We start from the raw sequence: 27,145 nt of genomic DNA on the forward strand, positions 1-27,145 counted from the left end.
GAAGTGGCCCCTCAGAAAGGTATCATATTACCCCAAAGCTACCTCCTGACTGCATAGCTGAGGTGCTATGGCCCCCAATACTAATAAATCTCCATGGAATCCTCACCCCAGAGGTGATGGTAGCTTCTAGAGCATAGAGGTAGGCAAGATCTTCCGTAGGATTTGGTAGCACTATGGGTTTTGTTCATTTATTAAGTAGGTACTAAGCATCGGACACTGAATATTCATAAACGAACAAATGGATCAAAGATTTCATGAATGAAACATGGATGTATGCCTCACAGCTTAATAGTGCTATGGCAGCATAAATATGCCAAGAGAGAATAAAATAATGGTATTCCTTTGAAGCTCAAATCACCAGACCACAGCCTATGCCCCAAAGACCAGACATTAACTTACCTCTTACCCTGACATTTTTGCTGGCAAGGAAGTCATCCATCAATCTGCTCTCCATCATTACTCAGAAGATGACACATCCCTAGCCGATCATCTCTCCTGAATTCACATGCTGCATTTTCTGCTGTCTATAGTACATTTCATTTAAATTTCAGATTTTGCCCCCTCTTCTTCCCTAAATCAGTTCTTTAGGCCTCATTTTCTCTTTTTTATTTTGACCCCTATCAGCTTTTATCACTAAAGCTCAAAGTATCATACAGAACTTTGACTTTCCTCCCTAGATTCAAATTGGTACCTTCTTTCAGTGTCTTTCACGTTTATAATGTCCTTCTCACCTCTGCTGTCCTTTGTGAATTTAGGACCATATTACCTCATGCATCAGCTGCAGCCACTGCTTCCCATTTGATCTCTCTTCCTGCAGCCTCCAAGCCCCCATTCCACCCATCAAGCCCTTAAAGAACACCCACTCCTTGCTACCAGCATAAATTTCCCCAGTTATAACATGTTTCCAAAAGCTCTCTCACTTCCCACAGAATAAAATCTAAATATTGTCATTTGGCAATGAAGGAACAATTTTGTCTTTATAGCATCATTTCTTACTGGTAAGACAAATTTCTGTATCAGCAAAAACATTAAGTAATAATACACAAAATTACCCAATGTTAAAAGTGTCCATCACTTCATTGAGCATGTTATTTGCATATTATTTTCCATTCTTAGGGCGTTCCTATAGGTTAGATGCTGTTATTATCTCTTTTCAAATAGCGCACTTGAGGCAAAATGTTATTGTGCTATTTTCCCATAGTCACCAGTAGGAAAGCTTGAATTTGACCCAGGAAGGGGACCATGACATCAAGGCACTTAGAAAGTGATGGACCAGGGCCAGCACTATAGTGTAGGAGGTACAGCTGCTGCCTGCAGTGCTGGCATCCCATATGGGCGCTAGTTGGAGACGCAGCTGCTCCACTTCTGATCCAGCTCTCTTCTATGGCCTGGGAAAGCAGTAGATGACCCAAGTCCTTGGACCCCTCACCCTCATGGGAGACTTGGAAGAAGCTCCTGGCTTCTGGTTTCAGATCGCCACAGCTCCGGCCATTGTGGCCAACTGGGGAGTGAACCAGCAGATGGAAGACTCTCTCTCTCTCTCTCTCTGTCTCTCCTTCTCTCTGTGTGTAACTCTGAATTTCCAATAAATAATAAATAAATCTTGAAGAAAAGAAAGTGATGGACCTCTTTGCATCACCTCACCCTGCTTTTTGAAAACCTTTGAAGCTCTGTCACATCTCTACATTTGCATGCCTACTTCCCCTTCCCACATTTCTTTTTTTTTTTTTTTTGACAGGCAGAGTGGACAGTGAGAGAGAGAGAGACAGAGAGAAAGGTCTTCCTTTGCCGTTGGTTCACCCTCCAATGGCCGCTGCGGCCAGCGTGCTGTGCTGATCCGAAGCCAGGAGCCAGGAGCCAGGTACTTCTCCTGGTCTCCCATGGGGTGCAGGGCCCAAGGACTTGGGCCATCCTCCACTGCACTCCCTGACCACAGCAGAGAGCTGGCCTGGAAGCGGGGCAACCGGGACACAATCCGGCACCCCGACCGGGACTAGAACCCGGTATGCCAGTGCTGCAAGGCGGAGGATTAGCCTAGTGAGCCGCGGCGCCAGTCCCCTTCCCACATTTCCTTCTTGTTTCCATTACATTAAATCACCTGAAGCATTTTTGAAGTTCTACTCAAAACTATTTCCCCACAAGTCCATGTGGACCAAAAGGAATTCTCTTTCTTAGAATTTCTTTAGTATGCATGGTCTCCACCTTTCATTGAAAGTCATGTCTTATCAGCATGTCTTGCTCTTCTCTGGAACCCGTCTTTATCTGGTACAGTAGCCTGCACACATATTCAATAAAGAATTAATGGACAGAATGAAGAACTGAAATAGACTACACCAGGGTCATCTGTCTTTTCTAAAATTTATTTATATATTTTGAAAGTCAGAATTATATATAGAGAGACAGAGACAGAAATAGCAATCTTTCATCTACCAGGACAGACCAAAGCCAGGAGCCAGGAGCTCCATCTGGGTCTCCCACATGGGTAGCAGGGGCTACTCTGCTACTATCCCAGGCTATTATCTGGGGACTGAATCACTTGATTTTCCACCATTGTACTTTTTTTTAAAACATCACCTTTTAACCTGCTTTGTGTGGTCACCTAAACCCTGGCCCCCGTGACATTCTCTAGACACTTTCCTTTCCCAGTCTCCTAGAGGTGTTGGGCTGGTGAAAGGCACTGAGTCTAGTAACTGAGTAGATGGCCTCAGACTGTGGGGCTATTCCATGACTCCACTCAACAGGGCCTCCCTTCCTTTGGGAAACATTCAAGATGACAGACTGTCTCCCGCTTCCTCTGTTAGCCTTGAGTCCTCTTGCTCAATGCTCCCATGGGAGTGGCCTCCTTGGGCAGTGCTCCATTCTCCAAACTTAGCCTCAGTCCTTGCCAGGTCACCTTCCCTCTTTCTGTAACATATTACCGGCTTGAGAAATGGTCAGGATAACAGTTACCTAGTTTACTGAGATATTAGGCATGAAATGCTCAGTTTTGTTAAGGATGGGAGGAAAAGGAATAGTCATTTCGTTTTGCATGGGTAGTTTCCAGAGACTCAGTGCTGTAAGGGCATCATATGTGGTATGTGGCAATCAAAACAGCACAGGCACATCAAAAGCCTGGAGAGAAAGAAAACGGGTGGTGGCTGCAGAAACAACATGGTAGCAGATTCCAAAATCGCATTTCCTCAGCTTGAACCCTATCATAGTTAAAAGAATCTTGGACATTCAATCTGCAAGCTAATGTAGGCAGGTCACAAATTTGTGTCCTGGACAACATATCACTTAATTCTGAGCATTGGACAGTGGCGTCTCTGTTCAGTGTCTATTCTCAGCTGAATATTTCTGTAATTAGTTGTGTGACAAGGTGAAAAATTACCTTTCTGGTTTGGATTTCCTCAATTATGAAATATGTATATGATCATAAAAATCTTGTAAGTAGTTGATACACTTAGACATTTTGCACATATAAAATATGAAATATGACATAAGAGAGTTGTATTTTTAAGAATCTGTTATTAAGTGTAAATTCAATCTCATGAAGATTGAATTTTCCCACAGGATACTCCCCAAATTAGTCTGAGTTGGGACTGTGAGTCTGCCGATTAAATGAGTTGACAAGTTGTTTTCATTATGTCCATGGCTCCCTCTAATCCTAAGTATATGATTATTCTGCATTTTTAATAGCTTCAGTTCCACAGAACACATTTTCAAAGCATTTCACCATTGGCTGGTAATTCCTTATCTCCCATTAGCAGTACAATAAAGCCTACAGTTTTCAAGTCCCAGCAGAGTTTTCAACCCCTGCTTCGTATTCATCCATTTATCCACCAAAGACATTTATCAAATGAGAATTACATGATGGTACTTCAACAAGTTTGTTGAAAAACTGAATTGAAAGACAAGTTTATTTTGATACAAAAACATTTTGAAATCCAGGCACTCTTTTTTTCAAAATATACATTTTCTATGAACTTCTTAGAGTATCTTTGTACACTGAAAGAATAGTTACACACTTGTGATAAAATTAGCTATTTATTTACAGTTTCCCACTCAGTCTTAAATACAGATGTTTACAGTTTAGTTGTTGTGGGGAGCAACCCTGACTAGACTAAGTTACTGGAATTAGGATTTATTCTATGCATCTGCTCTCCCACAATATGGCGCTGAGAAGGGAGAAACAGCTTCTACGCAGCTGCCTCCAGTTCAACCAATAAACTGTAGGACCTGCTCCTGATTGGAGGAGAGCAGCGTACTCGGCGTGTGGGTAGCAGAGTTGGGATTGGTGGAAGGACTATAAAGGAGGAGAGAGACAACATGCACCAGGAACATCTAAGGGGAACATCTAAGAGGAACACCTGTGCAGCCCCTGAGAGAGCCGGCCGGCGGTGTGCCGCTCCCCTGCGGAAGTGGGGAAAGTGGCCAGGGGGAACCGCCCTTCCACAGAGGTGGAAGGGACGGCAGCCAACCCGGGAAGAACCAGCAGCAAACCCGGGAAGGGCCGAGCAGACAGAAGAACAGTGCAGGGTCCTGTGTCATTCCTCCACGAAGAGGGGGAGCGACATAATGGTGCCGTGACTCGGATAGGAAACCTAGGCAGGGTTTAGTGTCGTTCCTCCACGAAGAGGGGGAGCGACATAATGGTGCCGTGACTCAGATAGGAAGCCTAGGCAGGGTTTAGTGTCATTCCTCCACGAAGAGGGGGAGCGACAGTTGTCTTGATTTATCTTAAGTTCTATACATAGTCATTGCACAATTTTAATAGTTTCCAAATTTGGGGGTTGTTCTATCATTAATTCCTTTTTTAATTGAAAAAATGTTTGTGATGATGCATCTATTGGTGGCTTAAAGAATAATAATCTTTTTAAAAACAACCATATACCTTGTGCTCAACTTACAAAAGAAAAGTTAACAATTCTTTTGAAGTTTCCTCTGTTCTCTTCCCAAATCACATCAATGGTCCTTGCCCCCGTTAGTAAATACTAACCTGAACATTTGTTTACTGGGGGCCAGTGCTGTGGCAGCCCAGCTCTCTACCATGGCCTAGGAAAGCCATAGAAGATGGCCCAAGTGCTTGGGCCCCTGCACCCACATAGGAGACCCAAAAGAAGCTGCTGGCTCCTGCCTTTGGACCAGCAAAGCTCTGGCCATTGCAGCCAATTAAAGAGTGAATCAGCAGGTGGAAGACTTCTCTCTCTGTCTCTCCCCCTCTGTCTGTAATTCTACCTCTCAAATAAATAAATGAAATCTTCAAAAAATTTTGTTTTTAGGGCAACATTGTGAGATTCATCCATGTTGAGATGTGTTTGGTAATTTAATCATTTGTGCTGCTATGTACTGCTCCACAAGTTATTCCAACCCACTCATTTGAGCCTGCACTGTTGTCTCCCTGGGTCCCCATTAGCAGGAAACTAGAGTGAGGAGGCAGAGGCAGGTATCGAACCCAGTACTCCAATAAGGGACATAGGCATGTTACCTGCTAGGCCAAACATCTGCCCCCATCGCCATTTGTGTTCTTTCCTCTTCCGTGAAATGTTTGTTAATGACAAGAGTGCATTTATTGTCTTTTCTTTATCGATTCCTAGATTGTGTGTATGTATATAATATTTCTGACCTGGCTTTTTACACTCGTGCTTTGAATTTCGATGCACTTAGTTTCTTCATTTTTTTTTTTTTTTGGCATTTGGCACAATTCTTTATTTTTCCAAAGTTGATTCAAATCTGACTTCAAGCCACTATCCCAATAAGCTGGAAAGAAGTCCAATCCCAGGCACACTACTGTGCCTCCCTCCCCCAACCTCCACCTCTTGTCAAGGTCCCAGGGCCTTAAGCAGTGTCAGGGACTTGGGGAAGCTGCTGTCTCAGCAGTGGCTGTGGCAATACCCATCAGGGCCTGGGGCCTTGTGCACCTTGGGCCTGGTGGCTGTGCTGATCTGGGGCTCCTTCTGGGATGTGGGACTCTTAGGGGAGGAGTACAAGCTCTCAACTTGAGACCCACCCTCCCTGAGGGTCCCAGGCCTTGTCACCTCCAGACACTGCCTAGCATCAGGGGGTGGGACCTCTCCCCACTCCTACCAGCTCTCATCACACTCTGCCCCTTCCCCTTCTAGGGTGAAAATCTCTCCCTCTTCCTTCTTGTTGCTGTCAAAGGTCCACCCTCTCTTCCTTCCCCCTCCAGGACACCTCACAGGATCTCTAGAAAGAGTCAAGGTTATCACAAAGGACAGGACAATCCAGTGGCTTCCAGTTGCTTCTATGTTCTGATCCCCAAAAATACCCAAGGCAAGGAAATACCAGGAACTGACTTTGCTTGAAAAAGCCAGAAGAGGGGCAGGCATTCAGCCTGGTGGTGAAGATGCCCACAGCTGGGTTCCACTCCCAGCTCCAGCTCCTGATTCCACTTTCTGCTAATGCAGACCCTGCGAGGCAGCGGTAACGGCTCAAGTTCAGCCCTTGGGAGACCTGGATCCTGGGGCTTCCATCTTCAATCAGCCCCAACCTGGCCCCAGCTGTGGCAGGAATCTGGGGAGTTAACCAGTGAATGGAAGATCTCTCTCTCTCTCTCTCTCTCTCTGCCTCTCAAATAAATAAATGAAAAGAAAGAACTGGTGATTTTACCTGGCTTGAGCATCTCTCAAGTACTCCTTCCCACTCAAGGACTTGGGCCACCTTCCACTGCCTGCCCAGGTACAATGGCAGGAAGCGTAGGTTTGTAGGTTCAAGGTCAGGCAGTCTCCGTGGTTCAGGCATCTGGTGGGGGTGGAAGATGCCGTCATGGCAGCATGCATGAAGGTGAAGGGTCACTGGGAGCCAGGAAGTGGGGGGAGGGCTGGAGAGGGGGAAGTGAAGAGGAAGGGAAAGTGAGGGAGAGGAGGGGAGACAGGTAGGAGAGGGAAAGGGGCTAACCCCACTCAGGCTTCTACAAGCAACCCCTTGTGAGAAGCACCTTAGTTTCTTCATTTTAACATAATCAAATTTAGGGAGACCTTTCATGTTTTAAAGGCCTGTTTTAGAGAAGCTTTAGGTTCACAATGAAATTGAGATGAAAGTACAGAGATTTCCCATGTACTCTGCCCCAGACACACACAACTTCCACTGTTATCAGTATTCCTCACCAGAGTGAGACATTTGTTATAGTGAGAAGCCAACACTGACACATCACTGTCACTCAAAGAGCATGGTTTACAGCAGGGTTCACTCTTGGTGTTTATGTATTCCATGGGTGTGGCCAATGTGTAATAACATGGATATGCACTTATAGCATCAGACACAGTATTTTCACAGCAGCTGGGAAAAAAAGAAATTTCTGTGTTCCTCCTGTCCCTTCCTTTCCCGTCCCAGACACTGACAACCGCTGATCTTGTGCTGCCTCATGGTTTTACCTAATTTCTTCCCTTTTGAATTGCATTTTTGTTGTTTTTTAAAAATATCTTCTATCTCCAGGTTATGAAAGTCTTCTGCTATGGCTTCTTTTAAAACTTTTAAATGTTTGTCTTTCTCATGTAAATTCCTAATTTATCTTCATTGAGTTTTAGTATAGTAGGAGGTAAGAATGCATTTTCAAGGTGTGACTACAAGGAAAGCCAAATATTGCAGTATCACTGAACTACAATACTGCTTCTTTCATAGTCCAGGTATCATCGCCTATGTGGGTTTTGGTCTGGGTTCTTTATTCTAGTCCATATATCCATTTGTGCTTATTCATGTGATACAGTCTTGATTATTTTATCTTTCTAAAACTCCAGGCATGGAGAAAACGAATTCCTCCACCTACCCTATCATTCTTTTACAGAAGCATTTTTGTTTTTGTTCTCATTGACTTTCTCTCTCTGCTCTCCACATTTTCTTTAATTTTTGCATAGTAATATATTCACATGGTTCACAATGATAGACGCAAGAGAGCACCCTGTGATGATTCATCCTCCAGCCTCTGTCTCTCCATAGAGTACCCTTCTACATATACAGCTGTCACTCATTTCTTCAGTATTCCTCCAGGGACACCCAGAGTGTTTTAGCCACATCAACCATGAGTCATGAGTATGTATGTAGTCTCTTCTTCCACTTTTGTCATGGCTATACATATTGTTGCAGAATGTTTTATATTTTGCTTTATCTGTAATAAAACCTTATGTATCTTCTTTATTAGTACATAAAATGTTTCCTTTTCTATGGCTTAAATTATTCCATTTTAAGAATATACCATAATTTATTTTCTCAATCACCTAGTGCTATCATTTGGAAAAGTGTTTTCCCTACCAAAACTCATGTTGAAATCTGATTCCCAATGTAACAGTGCTAAGACATGGTGGGATCTTTAAGAGGTGGTTAGGACTTTAAGAGGATTTAATTATTTCTTGCAAGGCTGGATCAATTCTCATGAAAGCAGGCTGTGTAGAGCAGGTCAACTCCTTTGTCTCCTGCCTCTAGCCCATATGCACATGCTTGGCTTACATATTTTGGCCCTGAGTTGATATAGTACATGGCCCTTATAGGAAGTCAAGCAGATATAGCACAACACTCTTGGATTTCCAGAACCAGAGGTAAAAATAAACCTATTTTCTTCACCAATTAAAGTAGTCTCAACTATTCTGTTATTGCAACAGAAAACAGAATGAAAAAAATATGTACTGGAGGAACTTATCTGCATTTTCCCTTATTTTGCAGTAAGATAATGCTAAAATTATTAACTTTTAAGGAATATTTCACATACATGAAAATACTTCTGTAGAAGATAAATCCTCAGAAATAAAATTCCATGTGCATTTAAATAAATCAAACTTATAAAATACTTCTTAGGGATATTGCCATGAACTTACAAGCATTTGTTTAATGGTTAAGATGCTGTTTGGGACACCTGTGTCCCATACCAAAGAGTCTGTCTTTGAGTCCCAACTCTACTCAAGCTTCCATCTTCCTGATAATATGCACCTGGAAGGCAGCAAGTGATGGCTAAAGTGGTTAGGTGCCTGCCTCCCACATGAAAGATCCAGGTGGAGTTCCAATCTATGGTTTTACCCCGGCCCAGCCTTGGGTAGTGCAGGTATTCAGAGAGGGAACCAGCAGATGGGAGATATTTCTGTTTCTCTCTGCCTCGCCCTCTCCTTTTTCCGCTCTCTCTCTTTCAAATAATAATCTAAAACCCCCAATCTCCCTTTAGAAATTATATTTCTGGGCGAACATAGCCGAAGCCGGCGAGGACAGCGGCGCCCGCGCCCTGCAGCCCCGTGCTGTGCCCCGCGGCCGCCGCCACCGCCGTCGCCAGGCGCGATCGCGGGCCCGGGGCCAGGCGCGGGCGCGGGCGCGGCGCCGGCGCTGGTGGCCCCGGAGGCCGCCTCGGTGCGGCAGAGCCTGGGGCCGGCGTGGCTCGAGGGCCGCCAGCTCGATTTCCTCATGCGGCAGCCGAGCGTCACCATCGGCCGCAGCTCGTCGCAGGGCTCCGTGGACCAGAGCAGGCGCCTGTCCAGCTTCATCTCGCGGTGCCACCTGCAGCTCAGCTTCCAGGAGCCGCACTTCTACCTGCGCTGCCTCGGCAAGGACCGCGTCTTCCTGGACGGCGCCTTCCAGCAGCGCGGCGCGCCCGCCCTGCAGCTGCCCAAGCAGTGCACCTTCCGGTTCCCCACCACGGCCATAGATCCAGTTCACGTCTCTGTACCACAAAGAGGAGGCCCCGGAGTCCCCGCTCCAGCCGCTGTATCCCCAGATCTCCCCGCTCAAGATCCACATCCCGGAGCCGGATCTCCGGGGCATGGTCAGCCCGATCCCTTCTCTGACCGGCACGATCAGCGTCCCTAACTCCTGCCCGGCCAGTCCACGTGGAGCTGGGTCCTCCGGCTACCGCTTCGTCCAGAACGTGCCCTCGGACCTGCAGCTGGCCGCCGAGTTTGCCGCAAAGGCCGCCTCAGAGCAGCAGGCAGACGCGTCCGGAGGCAACAGCCCCAAGGACGAGTCGAAGCCGCGGTACTCTACGCGCAGCTGATCATGCAGGCCATCTCCTGGGCCCAGGACAGACAGCTCACGCTCAGCGGCATCTACGCACACATCACCAAGCCTTACCCCCACCACCCTACCGCCGACAAGGGCTGGCAGAACTCCATCCGTCACAACGTCTTGCTGAACCCCTACTTCATCAAAGTCCCCCGCTCCCAGGGGGAGCCGGGGAAGGGGTCTTTCCGGTGGATCAACGCAGCCTCCAAGGCCAAGCTGGTGGAGCAGGCGTTCCAGAAGCGTCGGCAGCGGGGCGTGTCCTGCTTCCGCACCTGCTTTGGGCCCCTGTCCTCCAGTAGTGCTCCTGCTTCACCCACCCACCCCGGGCTCACGTCCCCTCGTTCCAGTGGCCTGCGGTCACCAGAGTGTCTGTTCCGGGAGGGCTCCCCCGTCCCACATGACCCTGACCTTGGGTCAAAGTCAGCCTCCCTTCCTGAGTACCGGTATTCCCAGAGCGCGCCGGGCTCCCCCATCAGCGCCCAGCCAGTGGTCATGGCTGTGCCCCCTCGGCCGTCCAGCCTCATGGCTAAGCCAGTGGCCTACATGCCGGCCTCCCTCATGATCTCTCAGCAGCCCTCAGGCCACGCGATCCACGTGGTGCAGCAGGCCCCCACCGTCACCATGGTCCCAGTGTCACCACCACTGCCAGCTCCGCCAACGGGTACATCCTCGCCAGCCAGGCCTCGGCCGGAGGCCCCCACGATGCAGTGGGCTCGGCAGTGCTGGACCTGGGCACTCAAGCCAGAGGATTGGAAGAGAAACCCACCATTGCATTTGCCACAATCCCTGCGGCCAGCCGGGTCATTCAGACCATGGCCAGCCAGATGGCCCATGCAGTCCCTGAACACACGGTCACCATCCTGCAGCTGGCCGCCCCTGTGACCATCGGGCCCTCTCTACCCTCCTTCGTGACTTCCCTTCATGGAAGACGTATGGACACCTTAGGTGGCTTCACTTCTGTTTCCGGAGGAGAGGTGGGAGCTGTGTTCCGGGTCTGTTCTTAGACTGAGCTGTGTCCCACAGGCCCAGGTGCGGGAGGGAATTTTTTTTTTCCTTACCTGAACCATGATTCTCTCGTAAAAATAATTTCGAGGGGAGGGACAGGTGTTCAGGGTGTGTGTACGAGAGTGTGGGAGAGCGTGTGAATGTGTGTTTTTTTTTTTTTTTCACAGTGACTGAGTATTTTTTACATTATGTCGAATAATCAGTGCTTTAAAAAGCAGTGGTGTCCTATCAGGCGGGCACCTCGGTTCCAGAGCTCAGGCCGTGCAGGTCCGGTCCTGGAACAGCGCCCATCCCACACCCACGGCCGCCCACACCGGCACTCAGGGACAGGAAGTGGACAGGCCCACGCCGGGTGCCTTCTCAATTCAGTGGGGTACAGTGTTGTTTTTTTTTTTTTAATTTAATAAGGAACCATACTTTTTAAAAAAAATTTTAGATCTGAATGTGATTTCTAATTGTATCAGATGTTAATGTTTTAAAGCTACAACAAAGTTTAAAATTTCTACCTTTTCTGTTTATTTTAACTGTTCTTTTTAGCTATTAAATAATTGGATATGGATCAGGAAGTTTTGTTTCTCCTTTTAGCATTTGTTTCTAGAACCAGAAATAAAATTATCTATGAAAGAAAAAGAAAAGAAATTATATTTCTGAAAAGCATGTGCCAAGTGCCAAGACACTGCAGCAAAAAAATATTCTACGTGAAGGATCTCTGTGAGTGAGATCCCAACAGAAAGAAATAGCCATCAAACAAGGAGGTACTGTTCACTGAAGGGAGGAGAGATCTTCCAGTTTGCTAATGGTCTTGTCTAAATACTGACAGAGTCTGTGCATTCAAAAGGCTTCTGTGGCCTAGGCAGCTCATGTCAAGAGCCTCGCATGGTCACTAACATCACACATAAGAGTGTTAACTGTCAAATTAGCAACAGGAGTCACTGTGCACTAACTCCTCATGCAGGACCTCTGTCTACAATGAGCTGTGTTATGAGAATTAAATGTGGTACTTGCTCTCAAACACTTTTGTGTGTGTGTCTGTGTGCAAATTGTTGAAATCTTTACTTAGTATAGAGTTGGTTTTCTGTGTACAAAGTTAACTGAAAATGAATCTTAATGGAGAATGGGACTGGGAAGGGGAGAGGAAGGAGGAGGTGGGGTGGAGTGTGGGTGGGAGGGCAGGTATGCTGGGAAGAATAGCTACATTCCTAAAGTTGTACATAAGAAACTTGTATTTCTTAAAAATAAATAAATTAATTAAAAATTATATTTCTGGGGCTGGTGCAGTGGCGCACTAGGTTAATCTTCCACCTGCGGTGCCAGCATCCCATATGGGCACCAGTTCTAATCCCAGTTGCTCTTCTTCCAGTCAGCTGTCTGCTGTGGCCTAGAAAAGCAGTGGAGGATGGCCCAAGTGCTTGGACCCCTGCACCCGCATTGGAGACCTGGAGGAAGCACCTCCTGGATTCAGATCGGCACAGCACCGGCCGTTGTGGCCACTTGGGGAGTGAACCAATGGAGGTAAGGCCTTTCTCTCTGTCTTTCTCTCTCTCTCTCTCATTGTCTGTAATTCTGCCTGTCAAGTAAATAAATAAAATCTTTTAAAAATTGTATTTCTAGGGGCCAGCGCCATGGCTCATTTGGATAATCCTCCACCTGCGGCACCGGCATCACATATGGGCTCCGGGTTCTGGTCCCGGCTGCTCCTCTTCCAGTCCAGCTCTCTGCTGTGGCCCGGGAAGGCAGTGGAGGATGGCCCAGGTGACTGGGTGCCTGTACCCACATGGGAGACCAGGAAAAATCACCTGGCTCCTGGCTTTGGATCGGTGCAGTTCCAGCCTTAGTGGCCATTTGGGGGGTGAACCAACAGAAGGAAGACCTTTTTCTCTGTCTCTCTCTGTCTAACTCTACCTGTCAAATAAGTAAAAAAAATATATTTCTAAAGGTAATGTGAAAAAGTATCTATTGTTCCACAGATTTGTCAACAAGTTGTGCTATCAAACTCAGCTCTTTGCACAGCTATTATTAAGAATATAGTAATTAATCTACCTAATATTTTTCTTGCTATTAGTAAGTATTTATATAAGAACTTTGTAATTCCTTTTCTGTAATTTGCATACTAATATTTTTACCACTCTCTATTGGATCTATTCATTTTTAAAATCAGTTATAGAAGTGTTTTATTCATTAATGAAATTATTCTTATTTCTATGATAGTTGTTGAGAATATTTTCCTTAGGTAAGAATCTGGGTTTGGGGGTCAGTGCTGTGTCACAGTCAGCTAAGCCTCCACCTGCAGCACCAGCGTCCCAGTTGGTGCTGGTTTGTGTCCTGGCTACTCCTCTTTCTATCCAGCTTTCTGCTATGGCTCGGGAAAGAAGTTGAAGATGGCACAAGTGTTTGGTCCCCTGCATCTGCATGGGAGACCTGGAAGAAGCTCTAGCTCCTGGTTTTGGATCAGCCCAGCTCTGGCCATTGTAGCCATTTGGGGAGTGAACCAGCAGATGGAAGACCTTTTTCTCTATCTCCCTCTCTCTGTCTGTAACTACTTCTCAAATAAATGCAATATTAAAAAAAGAATCTGGCTTTTGATCCTTTTTTCTCCAATTATTCTCTGCCATGCAAGAAGTTTTAATTTTTGTTTTTTTTTTTCCTTCTCCCAGTGTGTATTCATTGTGTTTCATTCAGAGATCTATTGGCTTTTAGTTTATAAATGTATTTCTGCATTCTCTATTCTACTCCATTGATCTATGTATCTATTACACACATGTTTTCTGCTGTTTTGGTTAATATTGTTTTATAGCATATGGTTTTCAAAGATTTATTTATTTATTTGAAAGGCATCATTACAGAGAGGCAGAGGTAGAGACACAGAGAGAGAGAGGCCTTCCATCTGATGGTTCACTCCCCACATGTCCACAGCAGCCCAAGCTGCACCAATCCAAAGCCAGGAGCCAGGAGCTTCCTTCAGGTCTCCCACATGGGTTCAGGGACCCAAGGACTTGGGCCATCTTCTACTGCCTTCCCAGGCCATAGCAGAGAGCTGAATCAGAAGTGGAGCAGCCAGGACTCAAACCTATCCCATATTGGAGCGTCTGGGTTGGACTCCTGGCTCCACTCTGAGTAAAGCTTCCTGCTTGCACTCATCTTAGGAAGCAGCAGATAGTAGTTCACATACTTGAGCTCCTGCTACCCATGTGGGATACCCAACTGAAGCTTTGGCTCCTGGCTTTGGCGTGGCCTAGCATCAGCTACTGCAGGCATTTGGAGTACTGAACCGACAGGACAGGAGATTCATATTTTCTCTCTTTCTCTCTCTCTATCTCTTCCATTCCCCCTCTTTCAAATAACAAAATGAAAATAACCAAAAATTTTATTTGTTTAAATGTTAATAATAGTACGCTGACACACTTAAATGTATTTTTAGCTTTAATTTTGATGGTGAATTTCTGGAAGTTCTCCCATTTTAAAGCTTTTAAAGACTATAGTTTTTAAAGGCTCTTCCATATTTGCTTTATTCAAGGTGTTTCATTTAATATTTAGTAAGTTTTTGGGGGGCCTGCATTGTGGTACAGTGTGTTAATCATCAGCCTATGATTCTGGCTTCCCATAGAGGTGCCTGTTTGAGTCCTGACTGCTCCACTTTTGATATATCTCCCTGCTAATGTCCTGGGGAAAACAACAGAAGGTGGCCCACGTACTTGGGCCCCTACCTTCATGTGGGAGATGTGGATGAAGCTCCTGGCCCTTGGCTCCTGGTTCCTGGATTCAGCCAGGCCCAGCCCTGACTATTGCAGCCATATGGGAGGTGACCCAACAAATGGAGGATCCATCTTTGTCTCTCCCCCTCTCTCTGTAACTCTGCCTTTCAAATAAGTAAACTGAATTTTTTAATATAAAATAAAAAATAAGTCTTGTTTCTGAATATTGTGCATTAGCCCTCTATGTCCATTTCCAATCTCCACTTTCTTATTTTCCTGAATTGCAGAAGCTGAAAACACACAATCCAAAAAACCTCAGTTTTCACATCATCACTCTTGCTACTAGGTTTCTGACTGCAAGTTAGTTTTCTCCAGAACAAACCAAGGGACCACTGAAAAGAACTTGTGTAAACAGGGAATGGAGTCACCAGTAGAGAATCAAGTTGGTTTGGTTGCACCGGGCAGGCTCCAAGTTTCAGTGTAAAAGTCCATCACATGGCCATTTGTAGACAGGACTAACTTCCCGCACATAATGTAGGCTATGGCTGTCTCTTTCTCCTCCCATCTGTAGTCACATCCTAGACTCTGGACCAGCACACAGTTGTTAAACTAATGGTACTGGTGTGGCTTTCCTGCAAGCAGGTGACCCCAACACTATGCTTCTCACACATAAAGAACCTTAGCATCACACAGATCCATCAGGATTAACCAGAATTCAGCTCTTAACTTTGCAGTCTGTCCTTTTCAAGAGGCTGACACTTCCTAATAAATAACTGATCAGACATCCTCTAGCTTGGAGAAGTTGTAGAAAATATCTAAAACAATATCCTAAGGGTACCTGATGGATTTTCATAACATCTCACATTTAATTAAGAAGAGCAAGATCGATGTAATTGCATTTGTCAGGCGCAGGCTGGTCCACAGCTACAGATGAAAGCAGTTTCACGGAATGCTGATGGCAGAAGCAAAATCAAAGTTGGAAGACAAATGGGCAGCAGGACACAGTAGCAATAAGCATGCACCATTTTATCCCAAAAATTTGAGAATGAAGGGAAAAAAAATAGGATTGCCACTCAAGAACAAAGTGGTATGGGGAGCTTTCAGAAATGGAAATTACTGGGATATTTCCATTCTGATGGGAAGGAAGGAGTAAAAGAAAAGACACTGAAGTAACAGAAGAAAGTACAGAGAGATGATAGACACATCCTAGGCAGCAGGATTAGCCTCAGGCATGTGGCAATTTTTCCATGTTGGGGAGAAGGAGGCAAGTCTGGGTTGGGGTGCTTGAGTATGAACCTCTTGTCACAGAGAATTGACTCAGTCCTTACGTTGTTCCTTCTACTTTCTCTATGACATAGTAGGTAAGATCTTCAGTTGAGACAGGAAGAAAAAGTGTGCTCAGCTATTTGAAGAGTTAGGAAAAGACTCAAACTAGTTTCTGTGGAAATGGATAGAAAAGATGGGTAGGGAAATTTAAAACTCAAGCTTCCTAGAAACCACACTGAATGACACAGGAAGCACTTGGGAAGTTTGTGTCTGCAATGGCACATTAAATATGAATATGTTCTTTTGAGGGGCCAGCATTGCAGAGTAACTGGTAAAGCCACCATCTGCAGTGCCAGTATCTCATTTGGGTGCAGGTTTGAGTTGGGGCTGCTCCACTTCTGATCCAGCTCCCTGCTAATGCCTCTGGGAAAGCAAAATAAAATGGCCCACGTCCTTGGATGTGTGCACCCACATGGGAGAACCAGATGGAGTTCCAGGCGCCTGTCTTCAGTTTGGCCCTGTCCTGGACATTGTAATCATCAGGAGAGTGAACAAGAGGATGGAAGATTTCTTTGTGTCTCTCTTTCTGTAACTCTGACTTTCAAATAAAATAAATAAATCTTTAATAAAATTTCTTTTGAAAGTCTTCCCAGCCTTAATGTGATGACCCCAAATCTGACAGATTTGTTCTCCTTATCTACCTCACATGTCCTGTTTGTACAGTTTTGTCACTGGCCTCCTAATTTGTTCTCAAGATTTAGAGCATCTCTTTGCTCAATTCTAATTTCTGAGAAACTCAACTAGTGACTCATCTGGTATTTCAGTTTTTAATTTTTTTTTTTTTTTGCTGTATAACAGAACAGACCACTCCCAAACTTAGTGCCTTATAATCACAACCATTCATTTATCTTACAATTCCCTGTGTTGGCAATATGGACTTGGCTTTCTGGGGGTGGTTCTTCTGTGGATCGTGGCCAGGCTCACTCATGTGCTGTAGGCAACTTCCTGGTTTGCTTGATGACTTCACGACTGATAGCCTGTTGATGTTTTTCAGCTTGAGCAAAGAGGGTGATGGGAATATCTCTCACCACTCATCAGGCTTGCCCAGGAATCTTTACATGGTAGTAACTGCAGGATTTTCAAGGACAGGAGAGAAGAAGGCAAAAACCCCAAAATATGTCATTTTCAAGCACTTAGTTACAACACATTAAACATAGAAAACAAGTCAAATAGCCAAATCTTAAATGAATGGATGGAAAAGAGATTATACCTCTGGATAGAATGAGTTGAAAAGTGTACATTGCATAAAGGCATGAGTACAGGAATGAGAATTTGGATGAGAAGAATTTGTGGTCACTTCTTATTATCAACTACAGTGCCCTTCCTACCAAGATTCGGATATACCTTGATCTTCCACAACAGCTCCATTTCAAGAGCCTAGTTCTACTCATACCTGTGTTGACCACCTGATAGTTATTCTTCCATATTAGGTTAAATGTCCTCCAATGCATTCTAATGGGTTCTTGTATCCACTGAAACATAAAATGCACAGTGAATGGTTTTATTGTTACCTGACCGATATATCACAGTGCTTTTAGCAATGGCAGATGGGCAAATACCCCTCTCTTTCCTGTTCTTTATATACTGCCTTTGCAGCCTTCTTTCCTTTATTTGTTTGGCTACTCTTTGTCAATACATATTGTCACACTTTTCTGCTTACTTTCTAGTCTAGAATGTCTTCCTTTGTGGGTATTATCCAGGCTTAAAAAGCCAGTTAGGTCTCACCAACTCATCCTAAATATGATATGAATCAGGTATTTTGTACAGCAGTTAAGATTCCTCTTGAGATGCCTGCATCCCATAGCAGAGTGACTGGATTTTAGTTCTGGCTCAACTTTAAATCCCATGTTCCTGCTAATGTGCATACTGAGAGGCAGCAGGTAGTGGCTCAAGTAGTTGCAACCCTGCCACCCATGTGCGAGACCTGGACTGAGTTTCTAACTCCTGGCTTTGGCCTCACCCAGATCACTCTTGCTCTCTCTTTCTCTCTCCCTCTCCCTTTCAAACAAATAAAAAAGGAAGTAAATAAATAACTATAATTTTCTGAGTGTACAGGATATTACATTTTCCTAATAGTGGAATAAACTCCATCACTCTTTGCTTACATTTTCAATGTAATTAAACTAGCAGCAGAACAGAAATTTTGCTGAGGTCTATTACAATTTCAGTGGGCATGTTGTTTTTAGTATAATCAAAACTGACCTATTACACATCCATATCTTTTTGATCTAAGGACTGTGTGTGTGCACGTATGTGCAAGTGTATATGGGGATGGGAGGAGGCATAACAAGTGAACCTAAGGAGCAAAAGAAAAAAACACAAAAGGGAATGCAAAGGAGAAAGTGTTTGGAGACAGATGCCTCATAGCAGAGGCCTGTAAATTTGTGAGTGTGTGTGTAAAGTTGTCCATTATACACTTAAAATTTATCAGTCACTCAACGTGTGTTTATTGGGTGCCTGCTTTGAGACTCACATCATGCTCAGGGTCATGAAGCTCACCCCAGGGTGAGGACTGCACTGGATATAATTCTATCAGTGGCCTGGTTCAGTCTTTCTGGAGTAAGATTCTGGCACAAGAGAAGGTGGAGAAGAGGAGCCAGGAGGCTTCCACATGCAAGCTTGGCTGATTGAAACCATCCCTCCCCTGTGAAACACTTGCTCTGACTTCAGGGTCAGGAGATGAAGCACCACTCCTCTCCTCGCTCTCCATGTGGAGTTGTTTTAGAGGTGATACAGCTCTTGCAGGCAGAACTGGAGCCTCCTCCCTACCCCTCTCTAGCACCAGGCCATCTGGCTAGCTCGAAGAGAAAAACCAGGAAAAAGAATTTGGTTGGCATCTACTAGAAATTAGCTCCACTTTAAAAGCAAGGAGGCAGGGGGCTGGTGCTGTGGCATAGTGGGTAAAGCCACCACCTGCAGTGCTGGCATCCCATATGAGCACTGGTTCTTTTCCTGGCTGCTCCTCTTCTGACCCAGCTCTCTGCTATGGCCCGGGAAAGCAGTAGAAGATGGCCCAAGTGCTTGGGCCCCTGCACCCATGAGGGAGACCCAGCAGAAGCTCCTGGATCCTGGCTTTGGATCAGTACAGCTTCCCCAACTGTGGTCAATTGGAGAGTGAACCAGTGGATGGAAGACTTTCTCTCTCTCTCTCTCTCTCTCTCTCTCTCTCTCTTTCTCTGCCTCTCTTTATCTCTTTATGTGTAACTCTTTCAAATAAATAAATAAAATCTTTAAAAATAAATAAGAAGATGATAATGTTAGGTGAGAATCAGGAGCTGTTGGAAATTACTTTCAGAGCCTTGCGACTCTCAGCTTCAGAAAAAGATTGCATGGCTTCCTCCCATCAGGAAGACAAGTCAGGAAGAAAGTCTATTTCTCTTCTTGTCAGTGCCGAAATGGCACTTTTGATGGCAGCAAGGAATGGACAAATGATTTCACTCTCAAACTCATCTAAGTGTTTTTTATCCTTATCATTAAAATTAATAACTGACATTCAGTACCTACAAGGCAGCAAATATTGCTTTAGGCAACTTATACATGTTATCTTATTGAATGCTCAACATGAGCCATTTTGATGGATAGCATTAGTCCCACTTTGCAAATTAAAAAACTGAGTTCACCAAGTTATGTTCATCCCCCAAGATCACGGACTGAATTTTTTCTTTAAAATTTTTTAAAGGTTTATTTTATTTATATGAGAGTTACAGAGAGAGTAGAAACAGAGAGAGAGGTCTTCCATGCACTGGTTCATTCCCCAAATGGCTGCCATAGCCAGAGCTGAGCTGACCTGAAGCCAGGTAAGCCAGGAGCTTTTTCCAGGTCTCCCATAAGGGTGCAGGGTCCCAGGGACTCGGGCCTTCTTCTGCTGCTTTCTGTCTCTACCTCTCTCTGTAACTCTGTCTTTCCAATAAATAAAAACAAATCTTTTAAAACAAAAAAGCATATGTTGTCCTGAAAGGTAGTTCTATGGGCTAAAATCTACACCAAATCCTCCGAAGTTCTTTCAAAAAAAAAAAAAAAGTGTAAAAGTGTTGTGGGAAATCATGGAAAGATGTAAATCAGAGAAATCAGAGCAGTAGCTTGTGTGTTTAGTTTTACGTTCTTTTTTTTTTTTTTTTTTTTTTTGACAGGCAGAGTGGATAGTGAGAGAGAGAGAGACAGAGAGAAAGGTCTTCCTTTGCCGTTGGTTCACCCTCCAATGGCCACCACGGCTGGCGCACTGCGGCCTGCACACCGCACTGATCCGAAGCCAGGAGCCAGGTGCTTCTCCTGGTCTCCCATGGGGTGCAGGGCCCAAGCACTTGGGCCATCCTCCACTGCACTCCCTGACCACAGCAGAGAGCTGGCCTGGAAGAGGGGCAACCGGGACAAAATCCGGTGCCCCGACCAGGACTAGAACCCGGTGTGCCGGCGCCGCTAGGTGGAGGATTAGCCTACTGAGCCACGGCACTGGCCAGTTTTAGGTTCTTAAAAATATGATGTTAGCTTCTGAGTGAAGATGCAGCTAAGGGAGGAGTGGAAGCATGGATGTCAGCTAAGAAGCTCTACACAGCCCAGCTTGTGGGGGGGGAGGGTATCTGTGCCTAACCCAATGTGTTTGTGTATGAGGGAGTACTAGGAAAACAGTGTGACCTTTAAACTCCCTGTTTGACCTTTAGCAAATGGTTTTATCCCCCTAATCTTCTATGTTCTCACCTATAAAATGGAGAAAATAAGTTACTATGTGGGGTTGTCCTGAGGATTAGTTTAGTATGTAAAAAGGCTTGGAATAATACACAGCAAAATTATGTAAAAAAAAAATAGTTGTGGAGAAACTGTTTTCTATTTATTTTTGTATTCCTTTCAGGGCCTAACACAACATCTGTCTTCTGGTAGCTGGTCAATAAAGATATGTTGAATTGAAATGTGTTACTGATGGCCAGCGCGTGGCTCAATAGGCTAATCCTCCGCCTAGCGGCGCCAGCACAGTGGGTTCTAGTCCCGGTCGGGGCGCCGGATTCTGTCCCAGTTGCCCCTCTTCCAGGCCAGCTCTCTGCTGTGGCCCGGGAGTGCAGTGGAGGATGGCCCAAGTGCTTGGGCCCTGCACCCACATGGGAAACCAGGAGAAGCACCTGGCTCCTGCCTTCGGATCAGCGCGGTGTGCCGTCTGCAGCGTGCCAGCCGTGGAAGCCATTGGAAGGTGAACCAACGGCAAAGGAAGACCTTTCTCTCTGTATCTCTCTCTCACTGTCCACTCTGCCTATCAAAAAAAAAAATGTGTTACTGATGTACCACCAGTAGCTTACGTAGGCTGAGTTATTGTTTTCATTAGCAGGGAGTATTCTGTTGATGATATTTTAGAGCAATGCATTTCTCAAAGTCTTCTGTCGCTCTCCACTCCCACCCTAATTCTGGCTTTCATAATCTCTTGCACAAACTATTGCAATAACAATAACTCATCTTCACAGCTCCAGGCTTCCTCCTCCCCAGTCTAGCCTACATACTGTGACAAATCTTATTTTCTGAAACACAGGTCAGATTGTGTAGATCCCCTTTTCAAAAACCTTGAGTGGTTTCCTAAGGCCATAGAATTCAGTCCCAGTTCCACAGTGTGGTGCTGGGGAGATCACCACAATCCAGGCCAGCCTTTCCATGCATGCATTCCTGGTCTACTGCCCTCCCCAAACATAGGCCCGCTACCCAGCCTCTGTACCTTTGTTCAGGCTGTTTCCTTTACAAGAAATGTACTCCCCATGTATATCAACTGCTTATAATTCACCTAACGAGACCTTGTTAAAATGCTACCTTCTCCATGAAGTATTCTCTGACCTTGCACTGAGAAAAAGGAAAATGAAATCTCTCTCCCCTCCTTTTGTTGCTAATAAGCATTACTTCCCTCCCTCCCATTGGGCGTCTTCCATGTTACCCAAGCTCCATGTCCTGTCTCAGGGTAAATGAGGAAACAGGGCTTGAAACAGGAGCACAAAAAAGAGGTGGATTGGATATGGAATGAGAACTTGATCCCAGGCACTCTGATATCAATGTGAGCATCCCAAGTGGTGGCTTAACCCACTGCGCCACCACACCCACCCACCATTGTATTTTTGTAAAGAATACATTAGAAAATCTATTTAAAGTTTCTAGTATGGTAGGTGGCTAAAATGTAATGATGCTGCTGTTACTATAACATGTAGAACCAGCATGAGACTTGTAGTTATACAGACCCAGGGTCAAACATTAGCTTAAACATGTTATGAATTATATACCTCTTTGGTCAACCCACTTAACCTGTCAGCTTTTTCACTGCAGATAATAACACATACGAATCTAAGGAATTTTATGACAATTAGGAAGAGCTTAAAAATAATGTATGGAAGCGAATCCTTGATTAATACTCAACATGAGTGAGAAATTACCCTAAATATCTTATATGTATCAATCCATTTCATTCATAAAGGAACTCTATGAGGCAGGTATTGCTACTATCCTCTATAGATTAGGGATTTCACACAAAGGGGTTAAATGCCTTGTTCAGGATCAGACAGTTAACAAACTGTGGATCTGGTGTCTAATCCTAACCATTCTGGATTCATAGTCTAATGTTTTATAACAAATAGACAATGAAATTGAGTACCTGGCAACTGACAGGTTCCATATGAATGCTATAAGAAATACTAAGTGACCTCTTCTCATTCTGCCAAAATAGGGACTGTGCTTTACTCAACTCTATAATTTGACACCTTGTATATAGTCAGTGTCAGTTTGTACTGTTTTACAAAAGCCACTTATGCACCTCTCACCTCCATGTTCAGTAATGTCACATTGATAGCTTGAAATTAATGATGTGGAAGTATTGTATCACAGGAATAAGCCAGTGCCACAATGAATCCTGCGCTTTATAAACTGAGTCATTTAATTCCCTTTGGGGCTTAAGTTAGCTTGATTTGGGTTAACATCATTTACAATGCAAAGAGGTTAGCCCACTCAATCTGTTATTTGGGATGCTCTTAGGAAGGGTGAGAAGGAGAAATGTCATCCAGCAATATTCCCCCAAATTAATTCACTAGGAAGAATTTCAAAGATTATGACAGCATGTGACCTTCTCATAGAGGAATATAGCATTTGCTCTAAAAGTCCTACTTCATGAGATTATTTATTTAAAAATTCAGAAGGATTCTAAATGGGGGTTCTCCAATCTGTTGGTAATAGCAAGAAGACTAAGTCTTAGTTTCTTTATGAAACAGAAGAAAACACAGAGATTTGGGGAGAAAACAATCAACTTTCTGGTGTTCAGTGTTGCTCAGAAAATATAAAATATTCTAATGAGGCCTTAAAAGTTCTTGATCTAGTTCTTATGCTTTGATACTATGAGGAGTCAGAAGAGTCAATAGGCAGTTGAATTGGTCCTGGTGATAATGAGGACAGGAGACTCCCTCTAAGAGGGCACGAAATGCCTGCCTTCCCCAAAAGTTACATTTACTAGGATCAAAGTGCCATCCCACTCCTTGGGAGCTTTCAGTCTTATGAAAGTAGCAAAGGAGTGGTGATTCCACTATTCTGGTGGTTTTCGTCTCATCATTTGCAAGCTAGAGAGGACAGACCAGATCACAAATCTGCACTCTTGATGGGTTTTGTCCCTGCCTTCTAACATTGTTAGCTGCTGCTAAGTTTTTTTTTCTTTTCCCCAGTAATTGTTTAAAAGACTCAGACCCTCACAGTTCGGTGGGTTTCTGGCTCTCTTGGAACCCCCTTCTGGCTGCTTTGGGAGGAGGTTTCTGATAAATAAATCTTGCTTTATTCTCTGCCTTGTCCACATGCAAACTCTTCTTTCAGAGACAAAGAACTGAGGTAATCTTTCCCTGCCACTGGTGCACTTGCAGCATTATCCTTGGAGATCTATGTTGGCCCTTCTTCTGCCTATAATTAAATTGTGTTTGGAGACTAATTGACATCCAGCAATCATTACAGATGAACAAAAATGAGACTTGAGCTTAGAGTCAAGCAGGCCAGAGGATTTCCTGCTCATTATGTGTGAGGGCACTTGGAAAGAGTAACAACTAAAAGTACCTGCCACACCTGAGTGTGTCCTGGCAACTGGTTCAACACAAGTTAACTGGAAGGTCCCTGGAAACTAGAATTCTCAAGAGAATAACACTAGATAGTGCAAAGCATAGGTAGATCTCTTCCTTCAAAGAAGTACAGTGTCTGTGGTTTCATTTTCTGCAGTTTTAACTGCCTGTGATCTTAAATATTAAGTGAAAATTTTCAGAAATGAATAATGTGTATTTTTAAATTGTGTGTCATTCTGAGTAACATGAGAAAATTTTGACCCATATTGCAATCTCTCACCTGGAATGTGAATTATTCCTCGTCCAGCATATCCACATTGTATACATTAACCTCCCATGAGTCACTCAGTCATCTCAGTTATCAGATTAACTCTCATGACATCTCTGTGTTTGTGTTCAAGTAACCTCCAGTATACATAATAATGGACCCAAAGTACAAGAGTAATAATGCTGCCAATTCAGATGTCCCAAAGAGAAGCCATAAAGCCCTGGGAGCCAGGTCTCCCACATGAATGACAAGGACCCAGTCTCCTGAGTTTTCACCTGCTGTCTTAAAATACTGAACTTTGTGAAACAGACAACATCGAAAGTATCCACACCACAGTAGAACAGGAAATAGCTTGAGTCACTAAGAAGGATGAGACATCAGTTTGAAAAAAGCTCCTTTGGGGTCAGTGCTGTGTGTTGCAGGTAAAGCCTCTGCCTGTAGTGCCAGCATCCCTTATGGGCACTGGTTCAAGTCCTGGCTGCTCCACTTCCAATCCAGCCCTCTGCTATGGCCTGAGAAAGCAGTGGAAGATGGCCCAAGTCCTTGGGCCCCTGCACCCATGTGGGAGACCCAGAAGAAGCTCTGGGCTCCTGGCTTCAGATCAGTGTAGCTCCAACTGTTGTGGCCAACTGGGGAATGAACCAGTGGATGGAAGACCTCTCTCTTTCTCGCTGCCTATCCTCCCTCTGTGTAACTCTGACTTTCAAATAAAAGAATAAATCGTTAAAAAGAAAAAAAAAAGAAAAAATCCTCTTTAATAGCAACATGAATGCTACTAAAATTGAAGTAAGAGTGGGCTGGCAGTGTGGCATACCAGATTAAGCCATCACCTGCAACACTGGGATCACATATAGGAGTGCCAGTTCCAGTCCCGGCTACTCAGCTTCCTATACACCTCCCTGCTAATATGCCTGGGAAAGCATAGGAGGATGGCTCAAGTGCTTGGTCCCCTGGCACCACGTGAGAGATCAGGATGTTGTTCCTGGACCCATCTGGATTGGACTAGTCCCAGGGGTTGTGGCCATTTGGGGACTGAGCCAACAAATGGAAGATTCTCTCTCTCTCTCTCTCATTCTGTAAAATACATAAATTAATCTATTGAAAACTTGAGGCAAGGACGAACCTCAAATTGATAATGAAGCTTGGGTGGGAGAATGGTGAAATCATTGATGCTTTATAAAATTTTATGGGAACAATGCTCCAGAGAAATCATCAGTTTGCAAAAGCGTAGCTCATTTTAAGATGAAATGAGACAATGCTGAAAATGAAGCCCACAGTGCCAGACCATCCACATCCATTTTCAAGGAAAACAACATAATACTTTTCTGCTCTAACTGATGTGGACAATGATTAAAAGAACAAATAAGTCAAGACCATAGACATCACAATTGATTCAGCTTGGACTGAAAAATTAAAGTGGAGTGCTTTCTACTCCACACATACCAAAACTGTTGTGCCCAGATAAGTCACAGACAAGAACACAGCATCCCAATGGAAAATGTCAGCAAGTGGAATCCTGAAGGATTTTTGAAAAGAATTGTTTTGAGAAAGTAGTCAAAGCTTCAGAAGAATAACACCCAAAAACCTCCACCAGGGAGTCCCTCTCCACAGTGACAATGCTCCTGCTCATTCCTCTCATCAAGCAATGGCAATTTGGTGAGAGTTTCACAGGGAAATTGTTATAAACCCATCTTACAATACTGACTTGGTTCCTTTAAACTTATTTTTGCTTCCTAGTCTTAAAAAGTCTTTAAGGAACACCCATTTTTTCCCAACTAACAATATAAGAAAGGTTGCATTTACATAGTTAAAGTCCCAAAAACTTAATTCTTTAGGGAAGCACTAAATGGCTGATGCCATCACTTGCAAAACTGTCTTGACAAATACCACGTGTTCTCCCTGATCTGTGGTAACTAATAGATTACCTAAAAGGTGATCTATAGAGTAGAATTGACACTTTGAGATGTGATGATTTTGAACAGCCCTTATCTTCACTGTTGGGGACTTTTTTTTTTCATGCTATTTGTTGAACTCTTTACTTAATGTAAGGTATGAATACAAAGATATCTCATTAGTATAAAGTTAGCTGAAAATATTTTTGTAGAAAATAAGATGAGAATAAGACAGGGAGGAGGAAGAGGGGTGGAAGTGAAGACAGGAGGGAAGGTTGAGTGGGAAGAATCACTACGTTCCTAAATTTGTATATATGCAATTAATGAAATTTGAACAAATTAAATAAAAGATTTCTAGGTTTAAATAAGTGTCTTGAGCTTGATGGATTTTAATGCTAGAAATAAAGTTTATATTTTTATTTTAATTTCATATCTATTTTTAAAGTTCTCTAGTATTTGTCTTAATTCATCTAGCATAGTATCCTCAAAATTCAGCCATGTTTAAACATGTGTCAACATTTCTTACATTTTCAGGGTTCAACAATGTTCTATTGTATGTCATATTTTTTTTTATCTTTTCATCCACTAATGCACATTTAGGTTACTTCAACGTCCTTGCTGTGGTGAATAATGTTTCGATGACTATGAGTGTACAAATATATCTTTGAAACCCAGCTTTCAATTCTTTTGTGTGTCTACTCAGAATTGGAATTGCTGGATCATGTGGTAAATCTAACCCTTGTCTTTTTACTGATCTCAGAGGAAAAGCTTTCAATATTTCATCATTAATTGTGACATTCATGGTAGGTTTTTCATGAGTGGCTTTTATAATTTTAAGGTAATTTTTTTTTTTTGGACAGGCAGAGTGGACAGTGAGAGAGAGAGACAGAGAGAAAGGCCTTCCTTTTGCCATTGGTTCACCCTCCAATGGCCGCCACA

General features: G+C 44.0%; 1 pseudogene; it reads left to right on the forward strand.

Moving 5' to 3' along the window:
- The first annotated feature begins 6,773 nt into the window (after positions 1-6,773).
- On the forward strand, positions 6,774-10,979 carry LOC138850332 (forkhead box protein K1 pseudogene; annotated as a pseudogene).
- Positions 10,980-27,145: the final 16,166 nt, after the last annotated feature.

The sequence above is a fragment of the Oryctolagus cuniculus genome, chromosome 7 (assembly GCF_964237555.1).
Source record: "Oryctolagus cuniculus chromosome 7, mOryCun1.1, whole genome shotgun sequence".
Lineage (NCBI taxonomy): Eukaryota > Metazoa > Chordata > Mammalia > Lagomorpha > Leporidae > Oryctolagus > Oryctolagus cuniculus.